This window comes from Miscanthus floridulus, chromosome 8, assembly GCF_019320115.1.
Source record: "Miscanthus floridulus cultivar M001 chromosome 8, ASM1932011v1, whole genome shotgun sequence".
In the NCBI taxonomy this organism is placed as follows: domain Eukaryota; kingdom Viridiplantae; phylum Streptophyta; class Magnoliopsida; order Poales; family Poaceae; genus Miscanthus; species Miscanthus floridulus.
In genome coordinates, this window is record NC_089587.1 from 117,303,327 (window position 1) to 117,325,020 (window position 21,694).

Here is a 21,694-nt window from a genome sequence, read left to right on the forward strand (position 1 = left end):
CCCGATTGGTGTTCCTGAATCGTGACACAAGGCGAGACTAAGTGGAAAGGGGACACTAGGGAAGAAACCATATATTGGTACGTAGGATAATTATTTTAATAAATCACACTACACAGTTCTGCAAAACTCCTCCTTGGTGGATTCGTATATCGAGACACATAAAGAGTTGCTCCGATCTGAGTTTCTAGGGAAGTCTAAAGCTTGGATTACGCGTCAGCACATGAAAACTTTCAGTGACTGGCTGCGAAAAGAATGTCAAGGTAATGAGAGTATTGATGAGCAACTGTATTTGTTGGCTAGGTAGTCATCGTGGCATATCCTCACATACAAAGGGTACGAGATAAATGGGAATACATTTTACACAGTAGCCTAAGATAAAAGGAGCACCAACCAAAACAGTGGTGTCCGCATGGATGCCACTGACCCTAATGGAAATAAGCAAATATATTATGGCCGCATAGAGGAGATATGAGAACTAAACTATGCACCTACTTTTAAGGTACCTTTGTTCAAGTGCCGATGGGTAAAGGCGACTGGAGGCGGGGTAGCAGTCGACAACCAGTATGGAATAACAACCATGGACCTCAACAATATTGGGTACAAAGATGAACCGTTCGTCCTTGCCAAGGATGTGAATCAGGTGTTCTATGTCAAGGACATGTCTACAAAACCGAAGAGAGGGAAAAACAACAATGACCCAATCAATGAGCCAAAGCGCCGCATAGTTCTTTCAGGGAAAAGAACATCATCGGAATTGAAGACAAGTCAGACATATCAGAAGATTATGACAAGGATGACCGAACTCCACCCTTCACATTGAACAAAGATCCAAGCATCTAGCTAAATGATGAGGACACTCCATGGTTACGGCGCGATCATAACCAAGGGATATACGTTAAGAAGAAGTTCACTACTGTGCCCGCTTGATATATATAGTGATGTTTAATAGTGTGTATTAGAGGTATTATGTAATAATTGTGAATTTAGAGATGTTTATTAGGTGTTTCCTTTTTTTTCTATGTTTGGATTAAATTTGTGTTTGATGGTGGGATTTCCATGTCGCTTTTGGATTAAAAATGAAAAGATTTACGTTAAAATGATGTGAAAACAAATTTCCAATCGAAAACAAAAGTTTTAATGATTTAAATTAAACACTACATTTTTGCATTAACAAAATAGTAATTATTAATGACATTATGTTTCAATATTTATAAGAAAAAACAAAAAACTTTAGGTCACACAATTTTTGTGTGGGCAATAAAGCAAAATTAAATTCATATTCTTTTAAAACATATTTATGCCTTGTATTTAATTTACTATGCAATTAACAAGACTTTAACATTTTATAGAAAGAAATATATAAAAAAACAAATGGAGCTTGAAACTAGCGGGAAGCCAAACTGCAACCCACCTTTACTCCTGGGTGGATCAACCACCCGGGACACAAGATGGGCTGCGTTTTCGTGGCCCGCCAAAATCACCTTTACTCCCAGGCCGTGGCTACACCCGGGACTAAAGGTACCTTTAGTCCCAGTTCTAACCATCACCCAGGACTAAAGAACCTTTAGTCCCGGTCCCTGGCTTCACCCGGGACTAAAGGTCCCCCTTTATAAACCACGCCCTTCTCCCTTCTCTAGTTCTCTTCCTCTCTGTCTCTGCCGCCTGATCGATCCAGGCCCGGCGGCACCACCGCTGCCACGCTTTGCTTCGATCTTTGCCACCGTCCCCACGCCGTTTGTCGTCATCTTCGCCTCAACTCAGAGTGCGCCTTCTTCTCCAATCGGATCCAGTAGCTGCCAAGCCACGCCATCGCCTCATCTTCTCCACTAGATCCGATCCAGCAGCGCCGCCGCCCCTAGGCGACCACCCTAGCCTCACCTCATCACGCACGCACGCTTTGTCACTGGGCCCACGCACACGTGCGCTTCTTCTCCGGCCGGCCAGCGCACGCCTCGCTCATCCTCATCCATCATCGCTGCAGCTCGCGTTGCTCGTCCTTGGCCCACGCGTCTCGCTCGTCCTCGCTAGAGCACGCATCGTCCTTGTCCCCAGCCCACCTCGCTCGTCCTCACCGGAGCATCGGCCCTTCACGCCCGAGGAGGACGCCGCCATCGTCCACGCCCACGCGTGGCTCGGCAACCACTGGGCCACCATCGCACGCCTCCTCCCTGGCCGCACCGACAATGCCGTCAAGAACCACTGGAACTGCTCCCTCAAGCGCAAGCTCACCGCCACCGCCGTGTCTGGTTCGGGAGTGGTCTCCGCTGACGCCACCGCCGCCTCGCTCATCCTCATCCACACCGGAGAGCGAACACGCCTCTGTGGCTCTCGTCTTCGGCTGTCTAGCCGCACCGTCGCCACGGTGACCGCCTTTTCTTCTTGTTACCCCTTTTGTAATCGGATGGATGCGTGTGCCGAGCCCTCATGTCAGCAATCTTGTAATGGGATATGGCTCTTCGATTTTTGATGCATGATTTTGCGCTGAGCCATCGAACTGGCACTTGTGCCTGCTGCGCCATGGCCGTAGTCATAGCCCACCCCGAACGTTGGAAACGAGCGTCGGAAATGTAGTCCAACTTCACGATCCCGGGCCTCCACAAGTCTCAACTCCCCCAAGCGACTGACACCATTTCTATTATGGCAAACCTGGGCTGGCTGCAAACCCAAGCCTAAAATAGAGCCCAAAACCTGGCCGAGGTCCAGCAGCTCTTTTCTTTCGCGTGCCGGTGCTTCTCGTGTTGGTGGCCAAGGCAAGCAAATTAAGGGCCGAGGAGTGGACTACGGTGAACAAGATGAGTAGACGACAATGCTAAAGGAGGGAGAAGTTTTGTTCAAACTTCTGTTGCGACGCTTGTTCTTCTTTATCCACCTTTTCGTAGATAATACCCAAAAAAAACGTGCACATTGTATCCGCATTTTCTCATATTTTTTCCCATCTCCTCACTTTTTGATGCAGCGCACTATTTTTGTTGCATCCGACCATGTAGAAATTATTAGGGGGCGCATTGTATGTAACCTAAAGAAAACCATAAAAAATAGGGTTATATAATTAATTCATATTGTTATATATCTAAATTTGTTATATATATATATATATATATCACTTGCCAATAAATATTTCTAGAAAATAAGAAATCAAAGTTATGCTTTGGAGACTTGAATTTCGAGTGTAGTTATTTAATTAATTTTAAGCACATGACTCGATCTATTTTATAGATATATGATTTTTATTTTTTATAGATATATCTAGTGGTGTAAAAGCTAGATGGCTGCCCCGAGAGATAACATGGATGAAGAAATGATGGATATTATCAACATCGGCACTCAATTTGCCAATGGTGACCAGTAGGATGTAGATGACGGGAGTCAATACCTGGCTTTTGAAAATAATCAAGAAAATATTGTGCAAGAAAATACTGGCAAGGTATATATATTTATATATATTTGAATATCTATCATCTATTATGTGTACATATGATATTTATTTATTCTTTTTTTATACGTAGCCCTCTGGATCGACGACCACAACGGTGAAAAGCAAAAATATTCGAGGCCCGAAAAAGCCATTGGAGGGGCGCTACATAATATCAGAATTCAATATCGAGACAGGCGAACCACTTGGTCCACATGCAAGGAAATTTGTGCAACACTGTGGGTACCTTGTAAGGGACAGACTTCCGATCAGTGCCTGTAAATAGAAGCAAAAGATCAACGAGCCTCATGTTAGTTTTGTCTCTGATCTTGATAAGAATTTAATTTGGGATGACATCCTTCAACATTTCATGTTGTAAGCGGATGATTATGATGATATCAACGATGATGAATCGAAGGAGCTAGCTCGAAAGTGGGCTATGAAGAAGATGGCCACACAATTCTAGACTTGGAAGAAATCCCTATACACGAAATACGTCAAGATGAACCTAATGCCCAATTTCAATACTAGGGCCCCGCTCGCGAAGTTGAGATCCTACTGGAATGATTTTATACAGTACAAGATATCGGAAGAGGGTGAGGAATGGGTGAGAAGGAACCATGAGAATGCCCGATAGAAGGTATACCACCATGGCATGAGATCATGTGGCTACGCGACTACCACTCCCAAGTGGGAAAAAATAAAAGCGGACATTTTTACCAAGGGTATCACACCAGAATCACTCAATAGGCCCAAACGCGCGAATAATTGGTTTTTCGCTCATAGGGGAAGACTGGACCTAGAGATCGGGAATCTGGTTCATGGCCCAAAACTCGAAAGAGCAACACAAAGATTTTCTTATGCTCTACAAGCTAAAGCTATTGGTGCGTTCAGGCCCAATAGAGAGAAGGATGAACTGACGTATGCCATCGGGACTGCTGAACATAGTTGCCAAACGAGAGGTTTAGGATGGAACATTTCTTGGGAGCATGGTTTCCCTAATGATAGAGATACCTACAGAAGCCAGTAGAGAAGGAAGGATGAGGAAGCAGCGCGGATCAGTCATGGGAGGCGTTGCTTCAAGCACAGGAGCGTGAAAAAGACATGCAAGCTAGAATGCAGGACAAAATCATAAAGCAACTGCAAATAGCAATGAGTGCCCAAAGGTAGGCATCAGATCCAAGAATCAACATTAATATTACCCCCCCTGATCAGTTGAAAAGCAGATACGCTTCCACAGAGTTGCCAAATCAAGATGACGCAATACTACGTTTCTCCGTGGATGACATCACTGCACCGTTTACATCATGTGAGCTACAAATTCCAAAAGAGAATGCCACAATCATGGTGGCTCTTGGTGTTTTTTCTCCTCCAGATCCTACCAAGACACCAAGAATCCATGGGGCAATAATACCACTTGGATATGTTAGCGTCTCAGTGGATAGAGTTAACAAAGGTTTTAGTGATCTGACTCTTGACATTCTAGGAGGTGATGGGGAGAAGTCTTTAGGAGAAGCAGAGAAGATATTCATACTATGGCGCAAACGCTACATCATTATTCCTGGGGTATCTAGTCCACCGCCGCTTCCTTAACTGCCAGACAATAGGTGCGGACAAAAGTGAACAAAACAATTTTTCACTAATTTTCTATTGACATGCATGATTAATAATAATAATTTTTTATACCTAATTATTCTTTTTTGAGCTCACACAGTAGGGCCTCCACCAACCTAAGTCCAATTATTCAATCTCCAGATCATCATAGTGCTCCAGGCAATGATTATGCAATGCTGCCACCGCCGCCACCTCCAAGGAGGTCTCCACGCCTCCAAGGAGGTCTCCACCGCCACCACCTCCAAGGAGTTCTCCAATGCCTCCAAGGAGGTCTCCAACGGCTGCCCCGCCTCCCTTGATGACCAAGAAGCAGCCAGCTCCTAAGAGGTCCGCCCCGCAAACGAAGCCGTTGGCCCACCAGCCGGTAAAGAAGAAAGCCTCCTCTAATTCAGTTATTCCCCAAAAACTGTCTTACGAGAAAAGTGAAAAGGAATTAAATGTTGCAGTACAAAAAAATGTGAACAGTTTCTTCAAAAAAGTAAGAAAACAACGAGAAGCGAGGGAGAACCCGGAGAAACCGTACTTCTACCTACCTCCAGATCTTCTAAGAAAGAAGGTGGACCGCACTCTCACCAAGTCATTTGAGGCGGCGCAGAAAAAGACTAGAGCAGGGAAAGGTGTTGCACAACTCAGACAACAATCGCAATAATCAGTCCCCCCTCTTGTCATTCGTAATGAATATAGTTCAAATTTAGACTTACTAGACGTTGATTTTGAGGACCTGGTTCGGTTTTACGAGGATACTGGTTTGGACCTTGCCCAAGTGCTCGCTGAAGGACCATCTGCTCCGAAAGTGGATCATTGGAAGAAATTTGAACATGGAAAGAGTCTATATAACCCTGAGGCCTTTGGTGAACTGGAATGTACCTGCTAAACAAGTGGTACATGGTGGCATGTGAACATGGAGAGACCTTTGTTTCTATCAGAGTTTGAAACCAACATTACTTCCGTGGCGATGACGTTATATATGTCGAGTTTTTAGAATTACACCAACTATGCCACCTGGACTCTCTCGACAAAAGTCTCATTAGCTGCTATTGTCTGTAAGTGTGATTATTTTCTACTATTAAAGTGTATATATATAAAGCTACATGTATATATATAAATTATATATCCTCACACTATATTTTTATATATGCAGATATGAGATGATAGAACTCAGAAAGAGAAAGGATAATGATGTTGGTTTCGTTGATTCAAATGTCGTATTCAAACACCCTAATTCCCCGCCTCAATGGAAAGCTGAACTCGAGAAAAATCTCATGAGGTTCTTAGTGAACCAACAAAACAAGGACATACTATTCTCCTACAACTTCAAGTGAGTGTTAAATAATTAATGTCGATCATATGGACATTTGTTCAATTATTTGCTTACTAGCTAAGCTATCTCCCATATATATATATATATATATATATATATATATATATATATATATATATTGACTCTAGTTAATATCGATCATATTTGTGTATAAAAACATATGCATCAATCACTGGATATTGATGATCATCGATATGGTCAATGGTCAGTTGAGCATCTTAGACTCGTTAAGAAAGAGCAAACAGAGTACCAAGACATGATAGATATTATCCAAGGATAATTTGGTCTCTCTAGCAACTATATATACCCCGATCTCTTAACTGCAACAATTATTAAAGGCCAAATTAATTTTTTATTTTATTGGGTGCAGTGTTTAGAAAAGTTTCATTGAGGTACACCACATGAAACATTGCAAAGCGCCACTGGATATAATCACACACAAAGTAAGTACTAGCTATATATATATAATTCAATTAACACCATGCATGCTTTCAATTCATTGGATCTTTTTTCTCGTAAAAGTGGGTTCTGAGGCAAGAACAGGGGAACAACTACTGCGGATACTATGTTTGCGAGTTCATCATGGCGTACTAAAAAGGAACCCCTGAAGAGATCCTCAAAGTACGTTATATAAATATATTCATAATTTCTTTTATTACTCATATATATATATATATATATATATATATATATATATATATATATATATATATATATATATATATATATATATATATATATATATAATCACGTGACCATGAGACACACACACACATATATATATATATATTAATATTTTTCCTTTTACTTTTATTGAAGACTATGGTTGAAGAAAAAAATCATACGACGTGACCAACTGAAAGCAATTCAAAAGACCATAGCAAGATTTCTTAATGACCAGGTCCTAAACCCCGCCGGCGAGTTCTACAATGACATGAACGAAACATAGAAGCCAAACCAGATGGAGTGAATTTGTTATCACAAAGATATGATAGAATATACAATGGAAGCTTTATTTGTAATATATATATATACTTATTATATGTACATAAAATAACGTACAATATATGTATATGCATGTAATATATAAATTAGTTTCATATTTTAGTTTGTACAAAATGTTCGAATATTATAAACGTGTAGAATACGTATATTATTAGCAGCGTAGAATACGTATTCGAAAACCTATTCGAAAACCAAAACGAATCATCAATTGAAAATAGAAACAAAAAAAAAGAAAAAAAACCTTTAGTCCTGGTTGGTAATACCAACCGGAACTAAAGGACCGGCCCACGTGGCTAGGCCGGGAGGCCCCTTTAGTCCGGGTTGGTATTACCAACCGCCGGGCGAAAAACCGGGACTAAAGGAGAGGGGCCCTTTAGTTCCGGATTCGTGCTCCCAGTTGGAAAACTGGGACTGAAGGGGTTTCCCGACCGGGAGTACAGTTTGTTTCTGTACTAGTGATCACAGACTCATTGCTACATTGATACTACTAGTCTCAGAGACATGCAACGGAGAACTTTTTTTTCGAGAACGGACATAGCACGTGTTTCATTAAGAAGCAACGGAGAACTTCCACTACCACTTGCACGGTCCTGCTGTTATAGTGAGAGCTTTTTTGCTGGTAGGTTCTGTCCAGGTTTAGTAGAATTTGAGCTAGTCAATGGGTCTATGCAAACCATTGCCAATCCACGAGAAACATGTAGTGCCAACCCACGAGAATCTGATCAGAGAACTATATTATGTCCTCTACCCGATATTTTAGAAATATGTGTTATTTGTTGAAAGATATGCTAACTCACGACTAGGCAGACGAATGAGTAACAATATTGCCTGAAGGACTGCCGACTCCACTGCGTTCTTCGCCTTCAACACTATCTTTCACCGTGGTGTGCTGGAGATGACAGAAATTTGGCTGAACATTAGATAAATTTGACTTTCTAGGCGTTCAGAGCGTTTGAAGGTTCACAATGTTGCAAATGTCTTTGTCCTTTTGTGGGTAGACGTTGCATTTATTTGATGAGCAATCTTGTTCAAAAGCTAGCCACAACTATGTTTCTGTTTATTTTACAGTATTGTCTTCAGTATCTTAATTTTACACACAAATACTAGAAAACATAGTCGTTCTGAGAACAGTACAGTTTAAAATGACAACATTTATGTTTTGATAAAATTTAAAACCGTTCAAACCAGTATCATAGATATCGGACGGCATGGGAATTTTCTCGCCCGAGCTGCCAGATCCTGCTGCCAAATGTTCTTCTTCTTCACTTATTGGGAACCGTCGCCGCGACCAGGAACTCACCGGCAGCGCCGCCGTCAGGCATGACGACCGCAAGCCCATCGCTGCCACTGCCACCTTTCAGGATGCTGTACGACACGTGCAGGGGTTTGCTGTCCCTGAGCACCAGCTCCTCCAGCCCAAGCTCCTGCCACTGGGCATCCTCAAGCTTGTATCCCCCGCCACCGCCGCTCCGCGGCTGCCGGTAAGCCGCCGCGCACGTCTCGACGCTCAGCCCCCCCCCCCCCCCCCCCCCCCCCCCCCCCCCCCTGCCGTCGCTGTCGTCGAAGATGACGATCGGGAACTGCGGGGGCACCTTGCCCGCCGCGCCAAGCCGTTCGCGACACAGGCGACGGCGAGCACGTGGTGGTCGGGTGTGCCTGAGCCGGTGGTGGCAGGTCTGGCTCTGAAGAGGACGGTTTCGGCGACGTGGTCGCTGCCGTCGGTGGAAGCGAAAGCGTCGAGGGGGATGGACTTGATGAGCGCGCGCACGGCCCTGGCGCCCGGGCGCTGGAAGTAGCTCGCGTACTGCATCAGCGGGTTGGTGGCGACGTCGTTATGAGCCTTCATCCTGGCGTGCGTGCGCGCCCACGACGCGAGGAACCTCGCCAGCGACAGGGGATCGGACAGCATCAGGCTGCAGCTGACGCCCACGGCGAAGCCTCCGTCCCCTTGGAACCGTGTCAGCTGATCGAGCAGACAACACAAAACGTTAGCTATTGCTATTATGAACATGTACATGTACCTCTCAAGTCACAAAAGAGTACGTAGTATCGTCGTTACTAAGTCGCATGAAGTCATCAACACATTTGGACTTTACCTATCAAATGTTATTTTAAATATTTTGATTGAAGTTTTGGGAAAAAATATCATTAGAAACTGTCTGATAGCTAGTTAGTCTTGTAATATTTTACAAGGTCACATTGCTTTTCTTTGTATATTGAATTGCTCCCTCTCCGATCCAAATTGTAGTTACTTTAGTTTTGTCCTAAGTCTAATTTCTTTAACTTTGATAAAAAAATATAGAAAATTGCACTAACATCTATAACATCAGTTTAGTAGTATAAATTTCTCCATGAAATATGTTATGATAGCTCCAACGATGGAATGATTCTACGTACCAGATTCGGGCCTCTCCAAGGTTGCCTCGCAGTAGTCCCATAAAAACACGACGTGCGGGACCTTGCCGCATCGGCCATTGGACTCCAGACCTTACTCTAATCACCTCAAGGATAGGGGGCCTCACCAACATTGGCGGACCCCATTGGAAATTTCAGGTAGGACAGACCATCAGGCATATATGTCTACCTTAACTCGATATTTCAGTTGAACCACAAATGTACAATTCTATCCTAACTAGGAATTTGACAAATGATGATAAAGACAAGCATTCAAAATGATTACTTCTCATATATAAAAAACACAAAAGGATAGCTTTTAGTCACCAAGGTAATTAAGTAGGGTTGGCATGTTGCCCGAGGGGAGGTAGGGCGGCCACCCCACCTCGCCCTATGGGTGGGTCCGCCTATACTCACCACATTTGTCGTTGGACTCCATGCCACAGATCTATCGCCTAAATTGCCATCGGATATAGGTGTGCAACACCGTCCCCACAACTCAAGGATATCTTCCAACAACCAAGCTTCTTCCACCAAAACCTCGATCCAAACACATGACTCTCACCCACCAACAGGCACGTCGCAAGATACTTGCACTATCTTCTGATGATGTTCCATGTTAGAATAACCCTGACCAAGTATGGTTATCCATCACAGTCTGCTGCAAGCCATATAGTCCTATGTCATCGTTACTGCAAGCGCCATCTTTCGACGCCTCGCCACACTAACCATTCCCATGTAGGGCTAGCCGCCATGAGGGGCAACCCAGGCCGACCAGGAGATAGAAGGATTTAGTTTGACTTAAAAACAAAGTAAATATGGACTATAATAGAACAAAAGGAATATTAGTCAGTGCCTAGAAAGTGTGTGATCAAAACAAACATTCTTTTACCATTATTATTAGGGTGCGCAAATTGAATTTCAGGATGGAGACTCTCCGTATTGCTGGTGTAGTTTACAATACTTTATCAGAGTAATGACAGGTTGTTGGTTGTTGTAGCTATATATTTATATTGATTTGGACGTATATCTTCATCGGATAAGATATATAATTATTATTATATAAATGTTGTTTTTTAAGCTTTATATAAATGTTGTTGGGTGATGTAGCTATATGTATATATCATTTGGCATTTTCATTCAACAGACATGACACGTTGTTGGGTGAGGTGGCTAGCTAATACTCCCTCAATTCTAGAAAGCACACGCGGATTCAAGGAGTAATAAGAGTTACCATATATATAGTGCTAGTTAAGTCAAATAATTCTAAATTGTCTAAGGACAAGTATATTGGCCCATGTCAGCTATTTAATACTCACTCTGTTCTAAATTATAACTCACTTTATATTTATTAATAAGTCAAATTATTTAATTCTGACTAAATTATTTTTTAGAAGAATGTATTAATATATATAAAATACCAAATGAATGCATTATCAAAAGATATTTCATTCACAATTTATTGAAACTATTTTGATGTTGTAGTTGTTAATACATTTTCTACAAATTTGGTCAAGTAGTTTATCATTAAGACAAAGTTAAAGTAGACTATAATTTAGAATAGAGGGAGTATGTCATCTGTGTGACGTAGGTTTCTACGTGACGTGGATGAAAAAGAGAGATGTTAGGGGAGATAAAAGGTTGTTGTCCATCTTGTGAATCATTATAATTTGGCACTACAGGACATTTGCGTGGCATTGTACTATGACATGTCATACTCTCTTCTCCCTTTTTATCTCTGGTTCTCATTTTCTGAGAAGTCAAATGTACTCAACTTTGACTAAGTATACATTCAAAAATATTAATATTTATGGTACACAATTAATATCATTGGATAGATTTTTGAATCCATTTTCACAATAATTTAATTGGATATACAAATGTTGCTAAATATTTTCTACAAATCTAGTTAAATTTAAAAAAAGTTTGATCAACACGTATCTCAGGGCGACATTTAATTAGGGACAGAGGGAGTAATATAGTGGGTGCATCTTTTTTTCTTCCATTGATCAACAGACTAAGGTAAGGTGTAGTTACCACTAGACAACTAAAAAAGACACGTTGCAGGGTATTTGTTAATAGTTAAGTTACATGGAATCCATGGAGTGGTTAATTAAGATAATAACATTGTACTTGCTCTAGTAGCATTGGAATAATTTTGGTTACATTTATTTTTGTATGGGATAGAGAACTTTCAAGTTGATGACTTTGGACTTAAGATCAATGACCTTCTGCAGCAAACTGAAACTTTAAACTAAACTACACAATTGTCAACCAAAGATTAAAAGCATTAGAACCATAGACCTTTCACATAGAGCTTGGCATAGATTTTTCACATAGTTGAAAGCTCTATGCAAACCTTTTCAACCCAAAGCTCTATGCCAAGCTCCAACACATCTTTGCCAGCACGCACATAGAGCTTGGATTTAAGATCTGAACTTGTTACCACGCGCGCGCCATCATGAATCAGCTCTCAAGGTAGATGCGCTTGGCATGGGCATGGAGCCATGGATCTTACCTGCACGTAGACGAGCGCGCTCACGTCGGGGTCCTCCGCGTTCACGTCGACCCACGGAGCCAGCGCGGCCTCCCAACTGCGCGCCCGGTCCTTGTCCTGGACGGCCTCTAGGAACTTGTCGAGGGTGACCTCCGCCGTGGCCTCTACGAGCCTCACGCCAGCGTTGTTCAGCTTCACCTCCCATGACCCGTCCGCATGGCGCCGGAGCCGACCGGCCATCTCTGGGTGGTCGGCCACCGCCTCGCTCAGCGACTCCTTCGCCCACATCGCCTCCTCCCACAGCCGCGAGTGTTGCAGTTTTCATCTTGTAATCTTGTCAAGTATTGTATTGGCATGTAGTTGCATTGGTAGATGTATCCATTCAATTGTAAACATGTTTGTAACACTTAGAATCGTGGCTGAGGTGGAGACTGCCCACCTTGGGCCGTGAACGCGACTTAGGACCAGCTCCCGCCATGGTGCATGCACCGTGCATGTCACACGGGTGTCCAAAGATAACGGTGCACCGTGTAGCTGCGCGTCGTGGCGGGGGAAGCGGATCGGGGCCGGTGAAAGACTCAACAATGCATCGAACACAAGCTGCGCCAGTTGCAGTGAATATCCCAATCTCTCTCATGTGCTCTCGCTTCATCTCTCTCTCGCGTTCGCGGTTAGGGTTCTAGTCGCCGCGGTCACCACCTGCCGGTGCCGCGCCGTCGCCGATTCTCCTCATCGGAGATCGGTTCCAACATTCTGGTATCAGAGCCCGGTTGATGTTCTACGGTGGCTCGGTGAGCCCACCACGTGAACCGGCGAAGAAGAAGCGGGTGATTCCTCGGCGTACAACGACAGAGAAGAAGATGGGCGACAACGGCGTGTCGGGAAGTGGCAACCATGGCCTCCTCCTCCATCTTCATCAGCGCTGGGAAAACAGAATTCTCATCATCATCCTCCTCCTCCACCTCATCCCAAAACAAGATCAAGGACATCCTCACAGTCACAGAAAAGGTCCTTGGATTTGGTCGCTAATGCTCCCAAAGTGGACCAACAGAAAAGAAAAAGGTCGTTCAGTAGTAGCGTTACCACCTTGATGAAAGAAAAATTTACAGCACACATCTCGAAGGAAGATTGTGTTAGTTTCTTCAATCTCTGTGCCTCACTGCCTTCATATATGTTGAAGTCCGAATTCAAAAGGCAAACACAGAATAAATACGCTACAACATGAGACGAAGAAATACACAATAAAGATTTAAGGAACATACAGAAGTACGTCAAAGACAACCCATAATTAACCATGGAAGAGGCCGTGAACATCTATTATGATGTACAAGGGACGGGAACACTGACAATGAAGTATCAAAGGGGCAATCTTTTGGTTCCCGATGATGAGTATAAAAATCTGACAACATATATGCGCTAGTTGCATGAATATTACATGGTTCAAACAACATAGACGGATGACTTTGGTTTTGAGGTTATTATCCGTTCGCCACATGTTTTCCATTATCCCGAAGAAGAGAAGTTCGATGTCGAGTGGGAGTGCTTGTTCCAGCTATACCAGAAACGCGATCTCGATGTTCAAATGTTGACGCTGTGGACTATGTAAGTACCCTACACGCGCGATATTACAATTAACTACTCTCTCAAGACACAAATTGTTAACTTTTGAGCACTTTCCATGATTTTATGTAGGTGTATAGCAAAATTTTGCATTCTAAAAGCAAATGGGATTACATAGGCTTCTTGGACCCCTTGCGAGTCAATGAGAGGACATGTCTAGGCCTCTATGGATGTGACGTGGAAGATCTGAAACAGAGATTGATTGTTGTTTTCGACAAATTCACGATGAAGAAGAAAATCCACATACTTCTAGCCTACAACTGCGAGTATGTGTTCTCGGCTTTTAATTTTATGCTTCTTTTTTTGTTAAGATTATTCAATAATTAGGATTCTATAATTGCAGCAATCATTTTGTCTTTATTTGTGTTAATCTTGCCAAAAATCTGATCGAGGTGTGGGACTCGAAGAAAAAATCATTTCATCATTTGGATGCACTAGTGGCAGTGCTGAATTAGTAAGCGATCCTAATAACTATTATTTTCTAATCACACATACCGCTTTCTAATGTTTCTCTTTTTAATGTTGCTCAGTGTCTGAAGAAGACATATCGGTGGGACGCCGGTCCCATTCAAGGTTGTCAAAATGGAGGGGAAGTACCTATCACAGCCGGTAGAAAACAATGAATGCGGGTTTTATGTAATGTGGGCAATTCTTCACTACATCGGAGGAAAATCGGAAGAAGCCGATAAGTTGGTGTGTATAATATCTATTTCATTTATGTTTGTTAATAATTCAACAAAAGAATTTACTGTTCCTATTTGGATATCATCTTTTTTGAAGGACAGCGTAAGAAATTTAAGCACGAAAGGCTGCTAGACATGGAGATCGTTGCACTATAATCGAAGCTGGCAAATTCATCTTAGCTGAGGTATTGGAAAAAGATGGAGTATTTTCCATTGCATAATCCGTGAAGTACAAAGACCAGTATGGCCTAGAGCAGCTCGCCAGATTATTGTAGGAAGTCCGAGAAGTTTGTGTGAAGTCCAAGAACATTTCTTTTTTATTTTGAGGGATCGAGATGTGGATAAGAACATTTGAATTGTAATCGTAACATTTGTAATGTTTAATATTGATGGACCTGTCGTCTACGTAGCGTATATAAAGCGAAACATGATTCCACGAAAAAATATAAATTAAAATAAATTATAAAACAATAAAATACGAACGGGCCATCACCGCCGGTTAGCAACAAACCGGCAGTGTTGTTGTAACCATCACTGCCGGTTAGAAGGAAACCGACAGTGTTGGCTTGCTCAACACTGCCGGCTTGAACCATGAACCGACACTAATAGTTACGAGAACACTGCCGGTTTGATCCATCAACCGACCCTGATATTTACTACAACACTGCCGGTTTGATCCATGAACCGATAGTGTTGGCTTGCTCAACACCACCGGTTTGAACCATGAACCGACACTGATAGTTACGAGAACACTGCCGGTTTGATCCATGAACCGACGCTGATATTTACTACAACAGTGTCGGTTTGATACATGAACCGACAGTGTAGGCTTACTCAACACTATTGGCTTGAGCCAAGAACCGACACTCTTGAAGCAACCATCACTATCGGTTGGCACTACAAACTGGTAGTGTTGTTCAACTGGACACTGCCGGGTGGAGCCAGGAACCGACACTGTTTCCTGTAGATCAGTGTCGATTTTTAAGGAACAGCAGTGATGTCAACCCCCCATCACTGCCGGTATGCCACTACCGGTTCAAAATCCGATAGTGAAGTGGGTTTTTGAACCGGCAGTGATGTCCAAATGTAGGGTAGTGCATTGGAGGCTATGGTCCGCGGATCGGCCTCATCAGCGTCAGGGATTGCAAGGCGATAAACAGTGCCTCTTCCGTGGTCACGATCTGGATGAATCTGCAGCTCACATCGCGTTTAACTGCTGCTTCGCCAAGGAAATCTGGCGAAACATCCTGTCCTGGGCAAGTGTGCCGATCGTCCTCCCGCCTGAGATATTCCATCTGTTGATGTCTAGTGGATGCACTTGCGTTCCTCGGTGGCCTAAGGATGGACGAAGAGCATTGGACACTGCTCATCTCAACCATTTGGCATCTCTGGCTGAAACAGAATGTGAGGCTTCTCACCAAGGAGAAGATGACAACCACAAAACTCACGATCAAGCTAGATTCAACAAGAAACGTTTGCATGGATTGGAGCATGTGCCAAGCACCTTTGACAAGCCACGCGCAACAAGGCATGCTGCAGGGCGTGGGCTGATGTTCAACGAAATCCTGTGTGGACGGTGACCATCCATTTCCAGCCGCGTTTAAATCCTGATCGAGAACGTCTTCTGTTTATACCAAAATTTGGTAAGCTTATTTTAAAAGAAAGAGATCGGCCGATGATGTCAAAAGCAAGAAAGTCTCCTAATTAAGGGATATTTACGAGCCGGCCAGAAAATATTATTTGATATATTTGGAGAAACACGACGTCTAGGTGCATATCGCGATGAAGGAAACAAGAACCATATCAAACAAGGAAGCTTCAACAGCCAAGGATTCTGCATAAGGGAAATTAGAGTCCATGTATCTTGATATTTCTTTTTGTTATTTAATCGTAATTCGTTTAGGACTTTTATCAGCCTAGGGTATAAATATAAACCCCCGGCTATTATAATTAGGGACACACAGATCCAATCAATCAATACCAATTACTTTTTTTTGCTTGACGCCAACCCTTAGGAGTAGGAGTACTGTAGATCTCGGTGAGTCCTTCAACAAGCAGGGTTGCATCGATCTTGGTCGATCTCCGGCTTGTCTATAAGTACCGTCATGGCTTATACTTTGGTTTGTAAGGCTGCATCGGTCCGGCTGACCTCCTATGAGCTCTAGTATAAGTTAGTTATCAATCCTTATCTAGTTCAAGTACGACTGCATCGGTTAAGTTCGACCTCCACTGCTCGAATTAGATTAAGGTCAAATTATCGTCTCTGCCTAAGTGTGGCATCCTTCGGGTAGATTCATTAAGTTACCGATCTTGCTGATGTTCTTATTGTTATCAGTTTCAGCAATATCAACCTGCCCGATCAAGATCGATCTAGATATGCCTCACATCCTTTTAGTCCATCGTTTATCTTGCTATATTGTGATAATTTTTTTACTTTAAACGATGGATCATGTGTTATCAGTCGTTCTACTTCGATCTTGATCACGCATAGTACGCATTTAAAGGCATGTTTCGATCTTAGGATAAATTAAGTGGTTAATGAGATCTAATCTAATGACACCACCATAGCTGTATCGATCCGGTCGAACCTCACTGATAGGACTTTAGATTATAGGTCATCGAGTAGTGGTTTTGTTCGTGATCGAGACATGTACTCTGTTTGTTTGCTATGTCTGCATCGGCTAAATAGCCTATTGCCCGTACTCTAACGCTCATAGTATGTTTCCATGATTATGTTAAATGTGAATAGATCTGTTTACTTTAAATGTTTCATCTGTTATCTTTATTATGGCTGCCATCGATCCGGTCGAACCCAACTGTTAAAGATAATAGGTTAGATTCGATGAGTTTATAAATATGTTCATATTAAATAGTCGATTGTTCACATGCTGTGACCCCTCTTCTATCTGAATTGGCTATTTTATGTCACACCCCAAAATTTTTGATTTTAGGGTTGTGCATAGAAAACACTAAATAAGATAAATTATTTTAATATTTGGATAAAAATTACCAAGTTTAGTTTGAGCTAGCACAAATTTAGTTATAGGAAAAATGTGAATTTTCAAAGTTTTCTAATTTTGACGGGCTTTTGGATGATGTGATGTTTGCTTGTTGCTCCTTTGTGTGTTGAGAGTGAGTAAAGTCTTTAAAATGCGTTAGTAGGTCGATTTTCCATCTCCGGCACGTCTTTATCTTTTTCTACAATCAAAATTTTTGTTTCTCGGCTCAATTTTTCGTTAGGAGCTTTCTAAAATCTTTTCTTTGTAACGCAAATCACTCCTTTTAGTTTCTCGTCCATCAATCAATCTCTACAAACGTCTCGGGAATTTTTTCAGCTTTTTCTAGAACTTGTTCCTACTTGTCTGTGAGCATAATTTAATTTTATATGCTCCAAATTATCTTATCATGGGCTCTAAATACTTTGTTTGGGTTCATCATGTTTCAAAGTGTCTTTGAGAATTTTCCCCAAATTTGCGGAGGTCTCGGAGTATTTTTCGTGGCTTAAATATCAATTCTGGATTTTTTCTAGAATTATTTTATTTGCAAAATTAATTAATTCCGAAAATAAATAATATATCTCAATTTTCAACCAACTGGCAAAGCCCATGTGCAATAATCATAATAAATTCTAAAGGCCCATGCATTTATTTACTAATGGGCTTTAATGATTATTTAGGCCCATTAGTAAATGTGGAGGGTGCAATATCAATTAGTATCATATTGCTAGTTGATGTAGATATGAAGAGTTTTTCTCCTAATAAATATTTACCAACTCCTTGGGTAAAGCACACCAAAACTACCGTGAAGGGATCTCCTAGTTTGGGAAATTTCTCGTGTAGTAACTTAGATTTTTCTCCTCCTTCTCTCGTCGTCGCCATCGCCGCCGCGCTGCCCAGCCCGGCCATACTCTCCTCGGCAACAAGTAAGGCCGCCTGCCATGTTCCTGCTGATCTCCAACGTGGCTCGTCCGATCGAGTCTTTGTTCCCGACAATCTGCTATTTGCTGATCAACAATCACCTGGTGTCGCGCCGCCCTTACGTGCTGGCACTGGCGACGTCCATCGTGAGAGAGGATTTCAGCCAGGCTACGCTTGCCTTTGTCCTTCGATGTGGATCATATGCGCCGCCGCCAACGATCTTTTTTTACCTCGGCAAGCTGCTTGTCGTTCATGATGAGCGTCCTGGACTTCTCAGCCTCCTGGCTACGGTGTGAACTGGATCACCTTTTAGTTACAGCAGCAAGTCGCCGAATCTCCTGTGTTCCCAATGATGCAATGAACGCCTTCACCGGTCGTCCTCGTTTCCATCTTTATTGCGTCTCAACCGTTGCGTGAGATGAGCAAGTCCAAGCCACTGGCGGTGCAGACTCTCCAGAAGCCGGTCATCTTCATGTGTTGAGGATTGCCATGTGGCTATCACCGGACACCATGTTTAGGTGCTTTACGTCATCCTTCGTTGCTGTTGAAGTTGCGCATGTTCTCTTGCTGGAGCAGAAGCTGTCATAGGAATTCAAGGTGATGCCTTTTACGATCGTGCAAACTGCATGCATGCTCTCCAATGATTCACAGGCAGGTCTTTTTCTCTCTCTATGAATGTTTATTCAGTAATAATCATTCCATCTTCCATGTTGTTTCCACTTAAATCTCTGCAGTTCTTATCCTGCCGTTTATTTCATCTCTGAAATAGCTTTTAGTCTATTCTCTTTGCTCCAGTACATGACGATGTAGTTCACACATTAGCGAGAACGTTTATCATATCAAATATCCCTGAACTTTATAATTTAAATATTAATTTGATTAGTGTGCATGCTACCAGTTTTCTAAATTAAAAACAAACATATGTTCTACACCACGGTCTTTCAAACAATTTTAATATGGTTAATTCCTAATAAAAATATGTTTTTAATTGTAAATTTGCTTAGCTCAAACATGCATCACATATAATCCGAATAGATGTTCAATGCTCTTTTATCTTTGCAAATTTAAAGTTTAACTTGCTTAATTTATATGACAATATTTATAAATAAAACATGATTACTTTTAACTCGGCTTTGAACCAAAATATAATTTAACTAATCTGAGTTAATAACCATGGTATGGTTTTATTTAATTAAAATAAATCAAGCACATAGTCTTTATTTCCCTTTTATAATGTAAACTTTTCGATAGCCATTATTTCTAACGGTAGCATCGTTTTTCGGTGTTTCTTGTGATCTTGTGACCGTAGCACCTAGCATTCTTTTAGTACGTTGTTTTGTCTCATGTGGTGTACTGCTATTAGTTGTCTCTATTTGTTTGCTTGTATGTTTGTTGGTGTGCTACGATCTGCGAGTAGAAGAGCGGTCCGTAAGCATCGGAGACCGAAAGGACAGAAGATCTAAGGTTCTACAAGGAGTTGACCATTAGTTGTAAAGCAAGTAAAAGGCAAGTATAGCATGGGATCTTCCTTGTTGTTCTATACACCATTAATCACTTATCATACTGCATGTGTCTACCTTGATTACTACTAAGGATTTTCTAGTACTTTGTACCTTGATACCTATGGGGTATTGCATTGGGTAGTATGATGCTAGTGCTCAATTAAAGACCATGATCTTGTAACTTAACTAATGGTATATGCAATAAACACTAAAAGATGTTTTTAGCAACATGGAACAAGGGGGCTAGAGCATTGGGCTGTTTTATGGTGCTCTAAATTCCTCTCCTTAAGGACTTATCTGTAAGTGATCATTCGGGACTTACAGTACAACTGTGAGGGCTATATGGCTCTGGCTTTAACTCAATATGAGGACATTTTCTAGCTTGTTAGAGGTTACCTTTATGGTGTAAGAATGTCTTGACAAATTAGGTATCTGTTTACAGAGTGAATCTAATGGTCCTAACTTGTTAGACGAAATTTGAAAGGCTTCATAGTGAACCCTGCCGACCTTCCTTGGTAGTGGGTCAAGATGCTAATCACCTTGGGCGAAAGGGTAAATCATGACTCACAGTGAAAGTGTACAACCTCTACAGAGTGTAAAACTGGTATATCAGCCGTGCTCACAGTCATGAGCGGCCTTGGAACATTTATGGAATAGATGATGAACACAGATGATACTGATGATGAAAATGCTCACTAATGATTATTGTTTATGCTATTCATTATTCATGTTTACCTGATCATGTGTTTATATGGGCTTGTGGATAAACTTGTTGCCACCCAATTGCTAAAAGATAATTCATTAAAAGCTAATTGTAGTTAGTGTTAGCCTTTTGAGCCTCATAAACCCCATATTATATTTGTTGAGTACGACATGTACTTACGCTTGCTTTACTTTTTAAATCTTTGAAAAAAGTCCTGGATGGGTACTAGATGGCTAGAGTTTGGAGGAATTAAGCTTGTGATCAACCAGTCAGTTGTCCATGTGGAATTAGAGTCTTCACCCGAAGATCATAGTTGTCTTTTCGCTGTTTGCTGTCTAAGGTTATATCCTTTATACTAAGTATATTATATATTAAGCATTGTCTATTGATATTACCTTTATTTGTAGCTATATGTGAGATTTGACTTCCTGAGCTCACATATGGTGTGTATCTGGTTTTGTCCTTAAAATCGGGTGCTACATTTTAGCTGATTCGCCTGTGCTTTCACAGATATGGCACGTTTTCATGAACCTGTTGATATATGGTCGGTTTATGAGCTTTCTGGTTCTAGATTATTGTCATCATCATAGCTGCATTGATCCGGTCGAACCTCACTGTTGATGGTAATAAATTAGATCTAGACAGTTTGTAGTTCCATTTATGTTAAACAACCGATTGCTTGCGTGGCATATCTTTTTTACCGAATTCATTGGCTTTGCACCATGTATTTGATTAAATCCAATGCAGCCAGTGATTTATCTTTGATGCATACATATTAACAGCTTAAGGGAAAGGATCATTAAAAACTAGGTGCATTGTACTCGTCACTGTAAAATCAATCATAATCCACGAGCATTGCAGTCCTTAACAGTCGATTCCTGTTCGTATCAGCTATTTAGTCGATTTTCCCATCTGGCGGCTCCCGAAGCAGCACACTTGGAACTGTCTGGTCAAAACTGGCATGTTCCACCTTATATTACTGATAAGCTTTCTCTCCTTGTCAATTGCAAGTCAAATTGACTGGCA

General features: G+C 41.8%; 1 pseudogene; it reads right to left on the minus strand.

The window, feature by feature from the left end:
- Window positions 1-8,614: 8,614 nt before the first annotated feature.
- On the minus strand, window positions 8,615-12,531 carry LOC136469786 (uncharacterized; annotated as a pseudogene).
- Window positions 12,532-21,694: the final 9,163 nt, after the last annotated feature.